Genomic DNA, 19,507 nt, shown 5'->3' with positions numbered 1-19,507 from the left:
AAGAGCCCGGTATACAGGGTCTACCTATATCAAATATTGAAGTTCCCGGATTGCACTGGACTGCCCTCGGGGACGCCAAATAACCGTTACCGACCCCGAACGGGCGGCTGCGATTCGTCTGAACGACACGTAATTGCTCGTAATCTAGCGCGACGCGGTCGTGTCGCAGAAATCGGCAGCGCGCTGGAGAATGCCATGCCGAGAGAGAGAGAGAGAGAGAGAGAGAGAGAGAGAGAGAGAGAGAGAGAGAATTCGCCAACATTATCGGCAAACGTTGCTCAAAAGCAGTTTGTGAATTTGGATTGAGGGCAGTCCGTGCGAATATTTCGTCCGCGCACTCTTTCTCTCTTTCTCCCTTTCTCTCTTTCTCTTTCCCGCTCTCCGTATTACCGCGGTGATTCGTGCGCGGTCCTTAAATACGATTAAAGAGCAAAGCACTGAATTACATTGGCGACGCGATCAGGACACGCGGGGCGCATCCTCGATGTGTTTTACACGCGCCTTTCGATGGAAAATTACAACGCGTTGAAATGTTCCTCTGTGTTCCGAGAGAAACGATTCTCGATTGGCCGTTTGATCTTATCGTCGTCCGCTCTCTCTCGCTGGCCATTGACGCGTTGGCCGTTGCACAAACCTCGATTAAACGGCCCTGCTGTATTCACGAAGTTCAATCTTCTTTAGCGAGTACGCGTTTAATGAGGACGACGATGCACGCGCCGCGTATTACCGAAATATCGTTAATTGCATTTTATACATATATCGGAGCGCGACGCGCTGATATCGCGGCGTTAGTCACGCGGTGATATTCAAACGCGAGTTAATTACGGTATTTATTGCAGCATCAACGATATATCCGCGAAGCAAATCGATATAACGCGAGGAGCGCGCGCGTTCGTTGTGCTTCGTGAAATTTGTGCCGAGCCGCGTGTAATTGTCGCGCGTCCGCGATAAGACGATAACGCACTATTTTTTTCAATATTAATTATTAGTCCAGCTTCCTTCTGTCTTTCTTCCACCTACTCTCTCTCTCTCTCTCTCTCTCTCTCTCTCTCTCTCTCTCTCTCTCTCTCTCTCTCTCTCTCTCTCTCTCTCTCTCTCTCTCTCGTCGATTCTCCTTCCCTCCTTTCCGGTGCTCCACTTTGTCGATAGGGAAACTTCTCGACGTCTCCTTTGGTGTCGCCGTCAAACGATCACGATCAAACGAACCGCAGAAGGCGCGAGTCCTCACACCTGATTCACGTCCATTTCTGTGTCGCTAATGCATGACGTCAATCGGGCACATTCCGCTAATTACTCCGCTCGACGAAGTTCAAGTTGATTTAATTCGCAGAAGCGACAGACGCAGAGTGTGAAACGATCATAGTTTCACGCGCGATTTTCCACGGCCGAATCGCCCTCGTCTTCTCATTTCTACGTTATTTTTCCTCCTCTTTCCATTTCGAACAAGAACGTTCAACTTCGTTTGATTCTAAATTCGTTTAGTTAAGCGAGATAATTGGAATTCTCCGTTACCGGCACGCGCGCTCGCGCGATGGCATCTGTCGAAGTTTTTACGCGTCAACGGGTCTCGCCTCTGTGTTACGCTCTGTCTTTGTGCGAATAAATTAAACGTGAGATATGGCCGTGTCTTTTAAAAGTTCCGGGAATTTATACGGACGTGTTCTCCCTTCTGCTCCGTATTACTTATCGCGAGAATCCACGTTGCTCGAACCTTTTTCCGCTGTGAATCTCGCCTCCTCTCTCTCTCTCTCTCTCTCTCTCTCTCTCTCTCTCTCTCTCTCTCTCTCTCTCTCTCTCTCTCTCTTTCTCCCCTTCCTCTCGCCCGCTCGCATATATATTCAACCTGAATGTATGACATGCGACCATTTTTCTATTCCAATCGCTACCCCTGATTGAGCGCAACGGCGAGTAATAAGGCGTAAAAAGCTATTAGATTGGCCGACGAGATCCTCCATTTCGCGCTCCTTCTATCCCCTCGTCCTCGAGAGATCCTCGCGTCTTGAAAGGCTTTCGACTCCGCCGATGACGTGGACTGGAGCGCGCGAAACGACGGCTGTAAGACCGGTTATCTCTCTCGGTTGTCATTCTCTTGTCCGCATGCGTCCACATCTCTCCGATTCACTCGAGCGGCCATGTTTGCAGCCGAGAAACCGATCGGTTCTCGGCCGACATATCGCTCACTATGACGAAAAAGATGCCGATTGCTCGTAAAGGAAAAAGGCTCGGAATTTTGCTCGCAGCGTAATTGTCGAAGCCGAACGCATCTCGGGCGCACGAAGGAAGAAAACGGAATTCCTCGCTCTCGGAAATCGAATTCGCCTCGTAATGCGCAAAATTCCTGGGAGATGGACGCTGACGTTGAACGGTTGGGGCAAGCCGGCGGCCCTGACGCGACGTGCAGCAGCGACAGAAAATTCCGCGCGCGCGAGCGAAGGGTCAACATCGTCTCGTAGTAATAGACACCGGCGAGAAGAGCGCGGCGGTTTCGCGAAGGTGGCGGCGGAGGTGACGGTCGGGTGGTGGTGGGTGGTGTGGTGCTGCTGTGGGTGGTAGGTCGACCGCGCGGGGACCAGGGAATAGCCTCGGGGTTAGGGGCTGACGGGTCGAGGCGGGCGGAAAAGGGGCGACTCCGGCAGTCAGCGGGTTAGTGCCGCTCCGTGCGGGCGTCGCGTGTGCGTGCCGCGCACTACCCTCGTGAAATTCCGCCGAGAGGAGAGTGTGAGGGAGAGAGGGAGAGAGAGAGAGAGGGAGGAGCGAACGAGAGAGCGAGAGAGTTCTCGCGCTCGTTATCGCGTCGCGGATCACGTGCCCACGCATATTTCGCGCGCGCAACGGGCGCGTTCGGAACGTTCCGCTCCAGCCCTATCGACCTCGAAGCAGCGGCGAGTTCTCCCGCACGTCGTCGCTCGTTGTCGCAAATTCCCCGGCGACGGAGAACTGTCGCGCGACTCTCTCTTTCGGCGGTCGCGTCGCGCGAGTGATCGGCGCGTGTAGCGCAGGATTACGAAGTGATTACTGGCGCGACGAAGCCAGGCGGCTGCCGAGCCGCATCGGTACAGTGTCGTCGTCTGTGCGGTCGAGGAAGAAGCTGTGTTCGTCGAGGACGCTCGCTAGGATGATCCGCGGCTAATCCCGCGGAGTGTCGCCCGACGCCTGCGAATCTTACCGTGCTCGCGATTTTAGTGCGCCAAGCGCGCAACGACGCGAGAAGAGAGTTACGAGAGTGAGTCCCGGCGCGTTGTGAACGCGCGGACTTTTGACAGTGCCACCCCGCGAAGCGTGAAGAAGCTTTTACGCACGTTTTACGGAGAGGTCCGCTCGTGACGTGACTTTCGTCTCTCCGCTGCGAACGCAAGACGCGACGGCGTTACCGTTGCGTTGTTATCCGAGACGCGAGCTCCTTGGAAAGCTCGCGCGCGATTAATGAGGGAGAAATTTCTTGTCGTTTCGCGGAAGCCGCGCTCGCGCGCGGAATTAAGTAATCTCTTTTCTCGCGCGCGCACGACGGTCGCGGAAAACGACGGGAAAGCTGCGCGCGGCCGCATTACTCGCGTGTCTCGCGAGTTCACTTCCGCCTGGCTTCTCTGCGCCACTTGGACTTTTCGCGAAGTGTCGTCGTTGTCGTCGTCGTCGTCGTCGTCGTCGTCGTCGTCGTCGTCGTCGTTACTGTGTCTGGCAATTAGCGACGTGCGTCGCGCGGTAATTTTGTTTGCGGTTTCGTTACGTTGCCCGTTCGGTGTAATTGCGCGGACGGAACGTGACATTACCATCGTCGCGCTGCCAAGCACGCCCTTAAACGACGGGGATCTCCATCGGCCGCTTCTCGTGCCTGGAACACATTTTCGTCTCCTTCGCCTTCGTCTCCTTTCTCTTCCATTCGCGTATATTCTTCCTTCGTGTTTTCTCTTACGATTCATCTCCTAGAACGGGAGAACGAGATACGCCCGCCCTCGCAACTCGAGATTGCTCTTAACGTCTCTTAAAGCCCCCTCGAGAGAGATGGCTCGAGAGTCATCGTCAAATTTCCTCACTTTCTCTTGACGGCGCGGCGGTGGGAGTAGCTCATGTAATATTAAATTCTCGTCGCCCCGCAATAGCAATAATACACGTTTCAGAGCGCATGCACTTCCAGCCGGCATATTATTTCGCGAGGGTAGCGCGAGGACGTACCTATAGCGTGCGCTACCGACTGCGAAGGTTTACCGCGAAAAAAAAAAAAACAAGAAACACCGCGTCCCGCGCAACATTCAATCGCGCGTAGCCGTGAAATTACATACTGATCCACGTCCCCAATGTATCGAGTTGACTTCCCTCCGAGAGAGAGAGAGAGAGAGAGAGAGAGGGGAAAAAACGGAGGGCCTCGTGGGGGGATACACGCCGCGCGCGAGTTTCATCGCCTGAAAATTAGCGGGCGCGCTCGCGTAATCGATATTGCGAGGCGGTGTTAACAAGCCGTAGGAAGGCACATTCGGCCGTAATCGTCATTTTCGGATGTGGGCTGGCGGAGATGCAAATTCCGAGTGGACCGGTTAGTGTAATGACCGATAATTTCGTTCGCAAGCTCATTATGGAAATGGAAACTGTTTCCATAGAAATTACATAATTAGAGCATGGCGATGGTATGCTCTCGCTCCAGGACGCTTGCCGACGGCGCTTAAACGCAGTCGAAATCGCGAACAATCGAACGATTTGTATAATCCGCCAGCAGCGCAGCGTGTGATGAAAATGTCCGAAATATCCGCCGCCGCCTCCCTCTCTCCGCCGCGCGCCGAGCGCTTCATTGTAAATAAAAATGTAATCCCACGGGGGCAAAATTGCGGGCCGTTGCGCGAAAAGCCGCGCGTTGCGCGCGCCGCGTTGCGAGGCACCGGCAATCGCTCTCGCCGTCTTTAAGTGTCCGCAAGAATAACGACAACCTCAGGTGACTCGTTAACTGGGGACGTTTAACGTAATTGCATCGCGACGAAGAGGAGCAGGAGGGGGGAGGGGAAGAAAGAGCAGGGGATCAGTGTCAGTAATCAATTTTACGGGCGAGTGTATTGTACGCGCGTCTTCTCCCATTAGGATCGCGTGCGAGTCGCGAGCCTAATCGCTCGCGAGGCGCAATAAGAGCTTGTAAATAATCATCGGCAAAGTTCAACTGAGTCGCGCGCTACGCTTCGTAACGACGGTAATTTCGCGGGGACTTATCGTTTCGTTGACTAATTGAGGCATCGAGTAATCCCGCTTTGCACGCGTTGCTGGCTTCATAATTATACGTAAACACGCGCGAACAGAGAGAAAGAGAAAAAAAAACGCTGAGAGGGAGGAGGAGAGGGAGCGTGAGAGAATATATATATATATATATATATATATTCCGCGTACGTTCCGGTGGCTTTCGACAGAATTTGCGGTAAACGGTCGAGTCGAATAGCCGTTAAATGGAAACGCGCGCGATGTCGAGAGCGATTAAAAAGAAAGCGTCGTACGAAAGAGGCGCGGCGGAGAAATTAACCTGTTGACAGGTGCGTAACCCCGAAAATCGATCGCGGACGTCTGATGCAGACACCCGCGACCACGTGCACACGCGCGACGTCGTGCATGCACTTGACTGCGAGCGTTTCCGCTTCCGTTTGCAGTCGCGTAAACAGACCGAGTCGCGGTCTCTCTCTCTCTCTCTCTCTCTCTCTCTCGACTGGCGGCGCGGATTTCTTCCGTTCCGCCGGATGGACGCGCGAGTGTCGCTCGTTAACGCACGGGCGAACAATGCAGGACGCACTTACTTTCGCATTTCAACTTCATCGTCGCATCGCGCTCCTCTCTCTCTCTCTCTCTCTCTTTCGTTACTTCCCCCCACCCCTCCCCCTCCTCCTCTCGCTCTCTTCCTCTCCACCTCGCGAGATGGATTTATTTCTGATTCGTTGGAATCAATTTCGATGCGTTGTATATTTGGAATAGATTTTACACACGTGAAAAAAGATGGAATAAAACAGAAAAACTCGCACATGCATCCGACAGATCACTCGTGAAGTTTCGCAATATTGTTGATACCGGTGTGTGTAGCAGACAAATCCGAGTGCATAGCGGAGATACTTTTTGCGGATAATTTCGATGAAATCGCTGAATCGCGCCATCGGCCGGAAACAACGCCGCAGTCCGAGCGGACCTAACCGAGCATATCGCGCGCGTGGACTTTTTGTCTGCGGTCGCATCCGCGTGTGTGTATATCGTAGAAATCGCGTTACCGTTGTCCCGCGTCGTCGTTGTTTCCGCGGGAACAAAAGGAAAATAGGAATAAAAGGCGGAGAAAGCCGCCGTCTAATCCGCCGCGCAAACCGAAACTCGATTCACCTCGGAGCCGGAACGACCGATCGAGGTCTCTCGCGACCGCTCGAACGTCGTCATCGTCGTCGTTGTGGTCGCGGAGCGTCCTGGTGTTAACGCGAGTCGAGTTGACGCGATATCCCAGGAGTCGTTCTCGCCGATCGATCGTCGAGCCGACACGCGGAAAATTCGCCAAAGTTTCCCATCACCTGCCCCGCGCGCGCCGCGCCGCTAATTTCTCCCCGCGCGGGAAAGACGCCGCGAAACTTTCGCCGCGATCGACCGGAAGAATCTGTTGCGAGATGCGCCGGCGGCCAGCCGAAGGAGGCGGCAGCGGCGGCGGCGGCCGCGGCGGGGACGACGGCGACGGCGGTGGTGTGGAAATCTTCTTCGAGGTTGAGCCGAGGTTGAACCGATAGAGACTCGGGAATACAGCAGTGCTGCCGCACAGTCGCCGGAGGATTAACTGTTAATTAGCAGACATGTATGCCCACGTGCATGGGGATAACGGCATGTGCTGTTATCTTCCCACCGTTCTGTATCTCGAACGATACCGTAAGTACTTGTTCGCCCCGACGAGCTTATTACGAAACACTCGCGCGTTATCGAAAGACTTTGTAGTCAATGTCGGGGATTTATCGCCGTGATACAGCATTTCCCCTGCGTCTCTTGTCTCTCGGATAAATCCTCCTCTCCCTCTTGCCTCCGCAGAGCGGAAGAATCGACGGCTACGGGCGCGAGCTCGAGTCGTTCTCGAGATTCGCCGCGGACGTGGGCGCGCTCGCAGCTCGCAATCGCGAAGAGATTCCCAATTTTCGCCGGAAGCGCACCGTAATTATTTCTACGCTTCCGAGTGTCTACTTACCTGCCCATCGTTGCCAGGAATTTCGCCCCGCGGCGGACTAAAGTGGGATAATTAATTTCGTGAAGTCAACTCGACGCTCGCGTGGAGTTTCATGCGGAGGAGTTATGTTTAAGTGAAGCATACATTTCCGCGCCCGTTGCTTCCGGGAACGGCCGCGGCGGCGGCGGCGGCGGCGGCGGCGGCGGCGGCGGCTGATTAGCGTAATTTTATGGGCGATCACCGACGGAAACCGACGGAAGGGAACGAGCGTGTAACGCACCGGGTCGAACTTATTTGAGGGGAAAAAGTCGGAGGGAAACAAGGGAAAGCGGCAGGATAACGAAAGATTTTGCATAATAGAGCGGTTAAAGCGCGGCGCGCTGCGGGGCTACGCTGCGCGTCGCTGAAGGTTGCGCATGTAAATGCCGCGGGGAGGTTATCGAGTAAACGAGGGGTGAACTGCATCCGCTAGCGTCCCCCGGCGAATCTCGCTTTTTGTCCGGCGTGTTTTCGCAGGAGGAGCTCATCGATCGACGCGATATCAACGCATTACTGATAACATTATTAGTAGAGCGTTCTCTCTCTCTCTCTCTCTCTCTCTCTCTCTCTCTCTCTCTCTCTCTCTCTCTCTCTCTCTCTCTCTCTCTCTCTCTCTCGTCCCTCCTGCAATTTGCCTCCTGCAGTAGCCTTGACGAACGCTGACTTGCCATTGCTTCACGTAAATGCGGGTGCAAAGGTTCCGTATACTTGAAATCTGATTATCCTCCCTCCTTTGTCTCTTTGCTCTATTCTATCTCGCCGTAAGTCACTATATCGGTGTATGAATGATATAATGAATGCACGCAGTCGTGGATGGAGATATTTTGGTTTACTCATCGCCGCCACCGAAGGCTTACGGCACGCCACGGTCCGCGATTTTTTCCCGTCACTTTTCGCTCGCCCGGAGGCGCGAATCGTGCGATTGTGTTTTCCCGGCAGCTCGCTGTTGCGATTTCAAGAAAATCCCGCCCGTGAAAAATGCACCGTCGATTTCATTTCTCTCGTCGCGCCAGCTGCCCGGTTCGCCGCTGGTTTGTTGGGAAAAATGCGAAAGCAACAAAGCGAGAGAGAGAGAGAGAGAGAGAGAGAGAGAGAGAGAGAGAGAGAGAGAGAGACAGCGAGTGAGAGACAGAGAGAGAGAGAGAGGGACGAGGGATTACGCCTCTAATTGGCATCGCCGTGATTTATCTGCGGTCCGTGATTTGTCGATCGCCGACGGCCAACGGGGAACGACAATTAAAGTAGCGAAATTTAATATTCTGTCGCGCGAGCGAGCGCGCGCGTTACACGACGATTTACGCGCGCGCGCCGAGGATGTCAAAGAGCGAAACGGGAAATTGATCTCGCGCTGCTGTTGCAGCGGCGGCACTTACGAAAGAATTAAATTGGAACCTCTACATCAATCATAACTCCGGGCGCACAGCTCGCTTGCGAGTAATGTCCGCGAGGAGCGGACACGCTCCTGACGGATATACCTGACGGTGTTCTTCTTCGCGTAAGACATCGAACCGCGCGTTGCTTTATAATTGTTGCCCTTTCCGATCGTGTCTTCCGTCACGGTGCGTCACGGTACGACCGCTCGACAATTCGACGGCGTTTTCCACGCCGTGCATCCGCGATGCTTTGCATCGGATCGCATTCGTCCCGACCAAGACCCCACAGAGGCCGGAGGAAAAATTGGAGAACGAGAATGGAGGCAAATGGCCATCGAGATTATCGCGGTTTCACGCTACAGTTGGCTCGGACGACCGCTGGATGGGCGGTGGTCCATTTCAGCCGTCGTGCGCAGAACGCAGATTAAATCGGCGCTGTTTGTACCGTCGGCTGGCTTTTGAGCCCGGCTCTCGCGATTCTGTACTTTATTGTCCGCCGCTTATATCCGCTTGACACGTGGTCGTGATTAATCTCGGGGGTGCGGCGCTCTCTTTCTCTCTCTCTCTCTCTCTCTCTCTCTCTCTCTCTCTCTCTCTCTCTCTCTCTCTCTCTCTCCCTCCTCTTGTGTCTCTCTCTCTATCTATCTACCTATTTATCTATTTCTCTTTCTCTCTTTTCCGCTTTAATTCCATCAAACCTCGTGTTCTTCGAGCCGAACTGCGCGAACTGCAATATGCGATCGCTGTCGCGTTGTCTATTAACGTTCACCGCGTCGTCCGAGCTCCGCGCGTTTCAATTTGAGAAGGATTCGCGAAGAATTCGCCGAGCCGCGAATTTCATTCGTATGATGACGTGGAAATCGCGATGGAAACGAGTGTTCCGGGTCGATAGGTCGCGGCGTTGTAACGGTTAGAGGTGGATGTGTGAGTGACTGTGGATTTATCTGGTGGATTCGAACGATATACTCCGCGCGTGGGGCAAATCAAATTGCGCTGAATGAATTTTAATGGCCATAAAATATATTGTAATAATGCGTAGCGTTCAGTTAGCGCGAAAATTATCGCGTGGTGATTATCACGAGACGAGTTTGCATAACAGAAAAATTGCTCGCACTGGACATTATTAACAGAACGACAGAACGTCGAGCTACATCTTCGGAGCTTATATGCTAGAGCTGCACCACCGCAGACATCGCAGACCGCCGTAGTCAAAGTGAACGGTTTACGGTGTGTCGCTCATCTAAAATGTAGAGGATGATCCCTCTTCGTGGTATTTCTTCACGTTCACTACGAGCGTCTGACAGGACGTCTTCCCGGGGCAAAGGTTTCACTCGTTAGGTTTCCGCGCTGTTTAATAATTACGTAGCACCGTTGCCACGTGAATTCACCATAGACGAACAGTTTCAGCTTTAAAACACGAAAATTCTCGCGCTATCGCGCGAGCGTACCTATCAGCTGTCCGTAAATAATAGAGGAGTCGCGAGTAGCGATAACCGCGGTTTTCGAACGAGGAACGAGGTTAATAGAAGAATTCGAGAGAAAGTACGTGAGAGGGGCTAGTGGAATGTAGATTGAGAGGGAGGGGGAGAAAGAGAGAAAAGGGGAGGGAGATATGAAAGACAGTTGTTCCGCCAGCGCGGAAGGAGTTTCACGTTTTCCTATAGTCGAGGCGCGAGGAAAAAGGATTCGCGACGTTGAGTCAACTTTTCCACCTGCCTGCCCGCCCATCGCCATCCCCTGGCTACTCCTCTCTGCTCGTCGACGAGAGAGAGAGAGAGAGAGAGAGAGAGTGAGGGGGGGGGGGAGGGAGGCCGGTTTACTCTGCGCGGCGATTCACTTTCGAGGAGAGGAGGAGAGAGAGAGAGAGGGAGAGAGTATCTTTGCATGTGTCAGTGGCTGCCTATGCAAAGCCACTTTTTCCTCCCGGGAATCTCGCGATAAAAAGACGGAGAAATCGCGAGCGAACGCGAGATGAATCTTGTCGCGTGTTCGCTGGACGCGGATTTCAAGCGAGAAAGAAGCGTCGGAGCTCTCGCCTCTCTCGCGTATTCTTCGTCTCCGCGTCATCTATTATCAATGTTAATCCTTCACCGAGGAGGAGTATCTTCGCGAAAAGTCGCAGCAGATCCTCGCTCCAACTTGACATTTCCTCACTCCGTGTCGCGCGAGTGAAACGCGAACATCGGCTGCGCGATGTTCACCTCTCGATCAGCTCTCGTCGCATCATCGCGCGTTTGCTCCTCGCCGATCGCCCATCACGTCGCTCGCGAACGGCTGCGGAAAAAACGATAACGTTCGTGTCTTAGGCTCGACGCCGAGACGGACGTAAAACACGTCGAGGCTAAGCGCATTTGCAGCTACGAACACGAGCGCGGCGGAACGCATTTAGCGGTGCGGTTGGTTTTTGGCCACTTTCTGCTCTTTTCCTTCGCTAATGCGAAGTCGCATTTGAACGGTCGTTGCTCTCTTTCTTTCCTCCTCTCTCTCCCTCTCTCTATCTCTATCCCTATCCCTATCCCTATCTCTAGCACTCTTTCTCTCGTCCTCTCTCGCGTTTTTTCGTCGTTTCGGCTGCGCACAGTTTATTCCCCGTTACGTTCCGCCTCGTCCTCTCTCTCTCTCTCTCTCTCTCTCTCTCTCTCTCTCGTTGTCGAGTGCCTTTGCATCTGCCAGCTCCCATACACGCCGCTGTGTACGCGCGACACGCTTTTCCTGCCGCTCTTCCTGCCGGCCGCCGAGTGCCGCTGACAACACCGAAAGGATAACAGTTCCGTATATTTACTCGTCTCGCGTGCGGACCGTCTCGATGGTCCCTCGCGCCGACACTAATCGATGGGGCGGGCATTTCTCTAATTAACGCGTACGCGCGCGACTGGCGATCGAGGGAGATTCGGGATGAGCGCGGTTCGAGGGCGAAGTGTGTCTTATTGCGATTTCATCCTGATCAAGGTAATATTTGCATTTCCGCTCACTCCGCTCTGTAGCGCGCCAGACACATTCCGATTTCAATAAAAGCTTGTTTGACGCGCTCTCGCGAAGCACTGCGCTACACCTCCGCGCACATACGCCCGCTCCCTTTAAGACAAGCTTCGACGAAAGAGGAAAGAGGAACGCGATTGGATGTGTGTGTATGTGCACGACGACGGCAAAGTGGAAGTAACGCACGCTGTCCTACGATGATATAATGAACGTTTCAATAACGTCGGGAGGCGTTTCTCCCGTTTTTTTTCTTTTTCTATTCAAGTACCACCGCTCACTGTTCTTGTCGACGTGATTTTCTGTAAGCGATTCCTATTTACGCATTTCTCACTCAATTTTCCCTGTCGAACAAACGCGCGACGTCTCCTATCGGACGGTACATTACGCGATTATTAAACCTCGCTACGCTAAAATCCTCTTTTCCATTACGTCGAAGCGTTTTCCTGAGAAAGGAAAGGAAAACACGTTTAATTCATACGTAACTGAAATATTGCGAGTAAACCGTAATTTAAGGACGAGCAGCAGGGGATCTAGCTTGGAGATAGGAAAATGCGTCGCTGAGAAAATTTCACGTCCTTAGAATTTCTACTTTCTTGTCGCGCGAACACGCGAGTAAATATATCTCGGAGAACGAGCGACTTTGGGGTTAAACGCCGACGGATTACGGCGGCGGCCATCGTTCCTCTGTACATTCTGCTCCTTAATCGCTTCAATGTTCCCCCGGCTCCTTCGAGGATAAATCGAACCTCCCATCCCGCGTCTTCTCGGGCAAGGCGAATCCGCAGTTATCCGACTATCTTGGATACGTCGAGTTACGCGCGTCGACTATCTGCGCCCATCCCTTAATATTACACGGGCGTGCATTGTTCTATCGGCGCTGGTAATTAGAGATAACTGGACCGAATGATAATCCGCTTCTGATCTACTTTCCCCACTCAGTTTGCCGTGCAGTTTGCCGAACGGATAAAATAGCGGATTTCGCAGATTTTGCGTATAGCAGTTTCGCACGACCGATTTGTGTTTTCTATCAACGACGAACGACGGTAGAAGGGATCGCAAATATAGTCCAGTCGTTCGCAACCGACAGAAAATTTATTAAGCGTATTTGTGTTTTGGACATTACCATTATTCGCGGATACGCAGGATACCTCCGTTGCGCGGGAAGACTATAATTTTTTTTTAATTAAATATTTATACACGCGTGTGTGCGTGTGTGCGTGTGCGCGCGTTTCTCAAGGTGTCGATGAAGCGATGTGTGTAATGAAGAATTTCTCATTTGAAGAAACGAAATTGAGCCCCACACATGAACAATGGCGAGCGAAATTCCATCATTCATCCGCCACCGTCGGGACTCATTCATTATACATATTTTATATTGGCTTATAAATTGTTTTGTCGGACATTCTTGCGTGACAGGTTCTTTCGTACTTTCGACGAATGGTGACACCGGTAAATCAGAGAGAAAAATCCTCGGACGATTTTTAAGGGCGAGGTGAATTTTTCGGACGAAATGAAGCGATCGTCCGCGAGATCCGGATGAATTCATGTCGCGCTCTCGCGAGTAAAATGTTTATCCTTCTCGCGTTTACACGAAACGCTGTCACGCGCGCGCGTATTCCCACAACAAGGCGAGCGCGGAAGAGATCCAATTACTCGAAATTTACATAATTCCGCGGGTACAAGCCGATATCCTTGCGGCGAATCTGCAAATTCGGAAAATCTGTATTCCGCAGCTAGCTTGTTTATCCTGCGCGCCAGACATCACGACCGAATATGGCGTCGAGGATTAAATGCCACCGCCGCCGCCGCCGCCGCCGCCGCCGCCGCCGCCGTCGTCGCCGTCGCGTTTCCGCGAATTTACGCGACTCCGCGCTTGATTGTTATTCGGTCGGATTAAATTCGCGAAAATTCATCTGCCTCGAATGGGATTATTTTATAAACAGTAGCGCGCATTTTTCGAGGCTGTTCTTTTATTTTCGTTCGCGCAGCGCGCGAACTCGTTAGAGTTTTGTTTTCGCACGGTGAACTTTGTGTTGACTCGTTAATTCGGCTCGGTTGCGTGTAACTTGAAAACACAAGTCGTCCCGCGCTTATTGCCATCTCTCGCGCGATTTTGTCCTCTCTCCTCCCCCCCTTTCATATGTCTGAGAGAATGTACGACGCACCGGCGGGACGCGCTCGTGTGTGTCTTCATCCAACGTTCTACTATATACGAAGTGTGTACAGCACGGGTCATCAGTCGTTCAGGATGTTTCATGGCTCATTTTTCACGAGTCTCGCTATGACAACCATCCTTCACACACACGCACACACACATACACACACACACACGCACACACGCACGCGCACATCGCATACGCGCGCACAGACATTTGTCTTTATATATGTGGTTATAAAAGAGTAACGGATGGCCGCCTTTCCCCCATTTACATTTTCTCGATTGAACTTAACGTCGCGAAAGCTTCATACGTTTTAACATTCGCAAGAAGATCGCGAAGAGTACATCTCTTGACGTAGAGAAATTTGCGACGGAGAACCAAGTTGGCCATAGGGGATGAAAGTTTACACGGATCTGTCGTTTGTTCGCCGCATTGGAGAATCGAGATTCTATCTCCATCGAATTGTTCCGCTGTCGTTCGACACGCGCTTTTTACCTCCGTCATCGCTAGCATCCGGCTGATCGCGTTCTCAAGTTCTTCGCTACGCGCACGTTGAGGCCTATTAAAGTTTGCGCTTATGTAAACGCGACGTTATCACGCGAGTTATAAAAGCGATCGAAAGTGCCGTCTACGGAATTTCAGCGAGCGTGCGCGCACGTGTGTGCGTCAGGTGTTACACAGGGTGTAACACAGATAGTTCGTTTTTCCCCTCAGCATGATGAATTCTGATTTAAGCGCTGTATATGAAATTACGCAAGGAAGTTGTTGTCCAATAAAATCGCAGCCGTACGTAGCTGCGACGTGCGAGTCGCGGATATTTCATTAGTGTTGGCGTTTGGAAAAGTCGTCGAACGAGAAGAGCGTCACGCGACAGAGAGAGAGAGAGAGAGAGAGAGAGAGAGAGAGAGAGAGAGAGAGAGAGAGAGAGAGAGAGAGAGAGAGAGAGAGAGAGAGAGAGAGAGAGAGAATCGACGATGCAAGCGCGTCGAACAAATGCTGCTTACAAAATTGCGCGGAGAGATCATAGCCGGCGCGAGGACGTTCCCCTCGCGTTTTTGCGCGATTTTCGATACGCGCGCGCGTGTAAAAATATTTTCGCACTTTGGAGATATCGTGTAACGTACACCCGGCACTTTTGTAAATAGTAACGTTTCCGCGTAACGTCCGTTTTGACATGTATACGGTTACAACGAATGAAACATTTATTGGCGCTTTCTCGGGTGCTCGAGTGCGGGGTCGTCGTTTCCCCCCGAACGAAAGGGACCGGGGAAGAGAGTAGCGGCTCGTAATTCACTTCGATAATTACTGTGCTTTAATTAGACGAACGCGGACGGGGTTCCCTTTAATTATTGCGTACGAACTGTGTCAGCGGCTCGCCTAATGAAAGACGAAAATAACGGTGCATCGTGAGAGAGCCGTTGGTTTGCGGCGCCCTTGGTCTTTGCCTTAAATCGGATCTTCAAACAAAGCCCGAAATGAGCGTTCGGGACATTTTCCGCCTTTAATCTACTTTGCACAGGGAGAAATGTTCGATTGAGAGTGAAACAACTTTCTGCTGAAATATGAATTCAAAAGTTCCGATTCAAGTTCGCAGAATTCACTCGGAATCGTTGGACACTTCTGGTTAACCTCAACAGAAGTCTCGTGTTTTCAAGCGGAATTTCTCAATGGCTCGTACTTCGTCAGAAATTCGATTGGTTCACTCGAGGCGGACATTTTTCTCCGTGTATTATTGAGATAAAATTCGCACAATCATTTCGGGAATTAAGGCTACAATAGACGCGGGACAATCCGAGAAGGATCAATTTGTAATTTAGACGACGAGTCGTCTCTTTCCTCGCGTCGCCAACACTGCAATTGTACTCTTCTTGAACTGTGTTGTAATCTGTGATTCGTGTTTGTTCGCGGCGCCGCAAATGTCTGATCCTTCGTGTAAAATAACGTGTGCTTCGTGCGAGATAAATCAGGCTCAGCAGCTCGGACTGTCGGGCGATTAACGCTGAACGCGCGGTCAGCGAGCGGCTTTTATCCGTCGGGAGTACGCGCCGAGTAATCCGCCGTGTCACCGTTATTTTCGCAGGCACGAGCAAGGGTAACGTTTGATATCTAATATACGAGGAATAATTGGACTGACACGCTGTTACCGCTGTCGTTGTCGAGCTCGAATCGAGGTGCGTGACAGACGCGGTGGGTCTGGGGCCGACCATTGACGGGCAGCGTATCCCTTTCTTAATAAAAGTCCCGGGTTCACGGGTCGGGACTCGGAGCTTTGATAAACATGGCCGACGATCATGACGGTCTCGGCTCGACCCGCGCCTGAAAATCAAGCGAGCGCGCACCGGCGCGGCGGCGTCTCGTAAAGGAGATACGGCGTTATAATTCACAGAGAGAGCGACGTGCAGTCGGATGAAGCGTAAAGCCGGGATAAACGGCCATACTCGGCATAGTTTCGTTGTCGTTTGCGAGGCCGGATGACGTGCCCATTGCCATGTTATTACAGCCGGGAAATTTCATTCGCTTCGTTCCTTCTTCCCCTTCCCACCCCCTCCCCCCTCCCTCTTCTCCTCTCTCGCACATGCTTGCTTGCTCGCTCTTCGTTTAATCTTTTCCGGAAAGCTTTGGCGCGCGGAAGCATGCATAGACGGCCAGATGCTCTCCGGTGCAACCGTGAGCAAATATCATCCGTGTTCCGGTGATATAACTTAAAAGAAAGGAATAGAGAGAGAGAGAGAGAGAGCGAGCTTTTCACTTTTTCACCTTTCGTACGAAACATGGCGCTGGACGGTGTGTCACGTGAGAGATTCGAAGCGATAGCGCCTTTGGTCGGCTTCATCTCCTCGTGATTGAGAGGACCGTGCTTTGTGAGAGAAGTGATTCCCGCGTAATCCAGCGCGAGAACCACCGTTGCGACGCATCCCAGACGCGCGGCAAAGTCGCGTGTAAAAAATGCCCAGTCACGTTCTACTTGCGCTCGTCCCCGTTATTTCGCAATGCCACTATATACATAACTACGCGAAGTTTCTCTTTATTTTCCTCACCTGTACTCACATCCCAGAGAGAGAGGAAGTCTTCCTTCCAGGGAGGAAGCCCCTCGTGATATTTTGCGCGTGAAGAAATCCGCGCGAATTACAATATTGCGAAATTACGCTGAATATTGCTGAATAAAGAATGAAGTAGAACGACGGTAGATGAGTAGAGAGAGAGAGAGAGAGCGATTGGATCTTGCTGAAGAACTCCCCGACGGGCGCGGCAAGAGTACGCTCGAAGTAGAACAACTCAATATTTGCGCCGCCCCGCAAGGTTGGTCTTATCGCTTCCGTGACAGAGCTTTTAATGTAAAGTGAGCGTCGACAGTAGCCGGACGAGCTCGTCGTGAATCGTAAAGGGAACGAGGTGGAAAATCGAGAGGATCCAAAGGCGCATTATCCGTCCGATCGGACGTTTACGTTCGTGTTTGCCGTCCCGACCGACGGGATATCCCGGTGCTGAGAGAGCGAGAGAGCCCGAGCTGCCGATGGATAAGAAACCATTCGTCCCGCGGAAGCTGTGGCTTCCTGGGAACAGCGGGGCGGATCAACAAGTGCGCGCAAACGGTCATCGTGACGATGCTAATTGTACAAACGACCACGAGAGATCTGTGTTTGCGCCGCGCGTGGACTCGCGCGCACTTGTTCCTTCGCAAATCCGCTCGACTTGAAAATTTGCCGCCCGGCAAATGTCTGCCTGATACCGACTTGACATTAATCCGCCGCCTCGTCTATTTTCTTTCTCCCGGTTGGCCGAGTCTCTCACCGCGACGTTTAGATTTAGCGGGAATGAAGTCAGAGATAAAAAAGATTCAAGAAGCGGGAACGAGTCCGACGCCCCTGTCGTGCTCTATAAATTCCTTATTCAATTTCGAGGAGACCAGATAGTTTCTGCACGATCACGTTGGCCGGATCCGTTGATAACAATGGTCGACTCGGCGAAACGTATTGAGGATAGATCCGCGCGCGCGCGCGCAGCAGAGCGTCCTCCTCGGGTTGGCGTCTCTCGTGTAAATACATCGGCGCCCTTATAATCGTATTTCGCGCAATGAGAGCACTTTCCGCATCATGGGAGAAAAAGTGAAGACCGCGGCTGAGCGGAAGAAGCTGTTGCATCGTCGGCGTTGCCATGAAACCGATGCAATTGCCGTTATTTGTTCTCGACTTGCACTCACCGGGCATGAGATTCCCGGAGTCGTTTCAACCCTCCGAATGGCTCCGCGCTCACGTTTTCCCTCCTACGTCGACGAGGAGGGAACGGTGTTTATGATGGCTAGCGGAAAGAGGAAACGCGGCGGGAATAGCTAGGATACGGCACATCCACCCTCTTCCTTTTGCGTGGGGATGATATATAGCGAGCAGTTGAAAAATTTTCGTTTACAAAGCACGATATCGGGATGCCCCCCTCCCCGCCCCCTTTCCCTCCCGATATCGTACACGCTAAAAATAAGTAACGCCGAGCGCGGAAGAATCTATCCGGGAGATTGCGCCGGCGAACACGGTTTGTACGCTACGTCGAGTCGAGAATCGTATATAATAATAAACTCTTTCTCTCTCTCTCTCTCTCTCTCTTTTTTTCTTTTTCTTTCTTTTTTTTCATTGGCGCTACTATAACGTCGCTCGCGTACCATTCAACGTTAGCTAAAGTCGTAGGTAAAATAGCTCGATATATTCGCGTGGACGAGCACTTTTATTTATTTCCGAGGACTCGAATAATTGGCGCAAAGTGTTGCCGCGTTAGCCCAATTTCTCTTTTTCCCTCGCTCGCGGATTAAACTCTTCCGCGTTCACATTCTTCCGTTCTCTCTCCTTTTCTCTCTTCCTCTCTCTCTCTCTTTTTCTCTCTCTCTCTCTCTCTCTCTCTCTCTCCCCCTCTCTCGCTATTCTTCCGCTTTTATTCATACGCAAGCTGGTCCTTTGCGAGCAATCCTATTTTCAAGCTCTCGGGTCGCCGGCTCGCGCGTTGCGAACATCCGAACTGCATATCGAAATTTCAGGTCATAACTCGATTTAAAAGCCGATGCCAGGTGCGTGGGAAGTGTAACATCAATAATATATAGTATATTGATTACCGCGCATTGGGAGATGTTTAATTAATGAAACGTGCGAAAGCGATCCTTCGGCGCGGGCATACGGATTGTATCGGGTTACGTTTAACATGCGACAGATTTGCAATGGCTCGCAAATATGGTTAATCAGTGTTGATGTGGCGATAATAAAGGCAATAGCTAATAACGAAGTGACGGCGAAATGTGCGCGCGGCTAAACGGCGCGGCGCGGCGCGGCGATAAGATCTCATCCAGCCGAGCGCGCGAAATCAATCCTCGGCGGCTCTCGAATTTTGTTATTGTTTACCCTCTGTCTGTCTGTTTAGAGGCTCACCGAGCTCTGGAGCTCCTCGAGGATTACCACGCTAAACTGACGAGGCCGCAAGACAAACAGCTGCGATTAGCCATCGAGCGCGTCATACGTATCTTCAAGAGCAGGCTCTTCCAAGCGCTGTTGGGTGAGTGATTTTCTCCTTGCTCTCGCACGTTCACAATTTCCTTCTCCTGCACCTTCGTGAGCACCTTCATGAGCGATGTCGCCGTGTGCACGGCATGTCGAGAAGGTTGCCCGATCGGCGCCCGAAGTCTCTTGTGAAAGGGCAGGGACGTTTAACGGATTGAAGCAGCACGAGGGATTAAAATCCGCGAAAGTGTCTCGCTGTCTCTCCTTCGCGACGATCAAACTCGGCTCTCCGACGAAGCGAACGGAGGCGGGGGGGAGAGCTCGACGCAAGTT

General features: G+C 52.1%; 1 long non-coding RNA gene across 1 annotated transcript; it reads left to right on the top strand.

The window, feature by feature from the left end:
- The first annotated feature begins 1,835 nt into the window (after positions 1-1,835).
- Positions 1,836-19,161, top strand: LOC112588961 (uncharacterized). The gene is made up of 3 exons (XR_003113141.1): positions 1,836-3,699; positions 5,938-6,858; positions 19,098-19,161. It is a non-coding gene; the product is annotated as an uncharacterized LOC112588961 (long non-coding RNA).
- The last annotated feature ends 346 nt before the right edge of the window (positions 19,162-19,507 follow it).

This window comes from Harpegnathos saltator, unplaced genomic scaffold, assembly GCF_003227715.2.
Source record: "Harpegnathos saltator strain DR-91 unplaced genomic scaffold, Hsal_v8.6 scaffold36, whole genome shotgun sequence".
NCBI lineage: Eukaryota > Metazoa > Arthropoda > Insecta > Hymenoptera > Formicidae > Harpegnathos > Harpegnathos saltator.
This window is presented reverse-complemented; position numbering and strand designations above follow the sequence as displayed.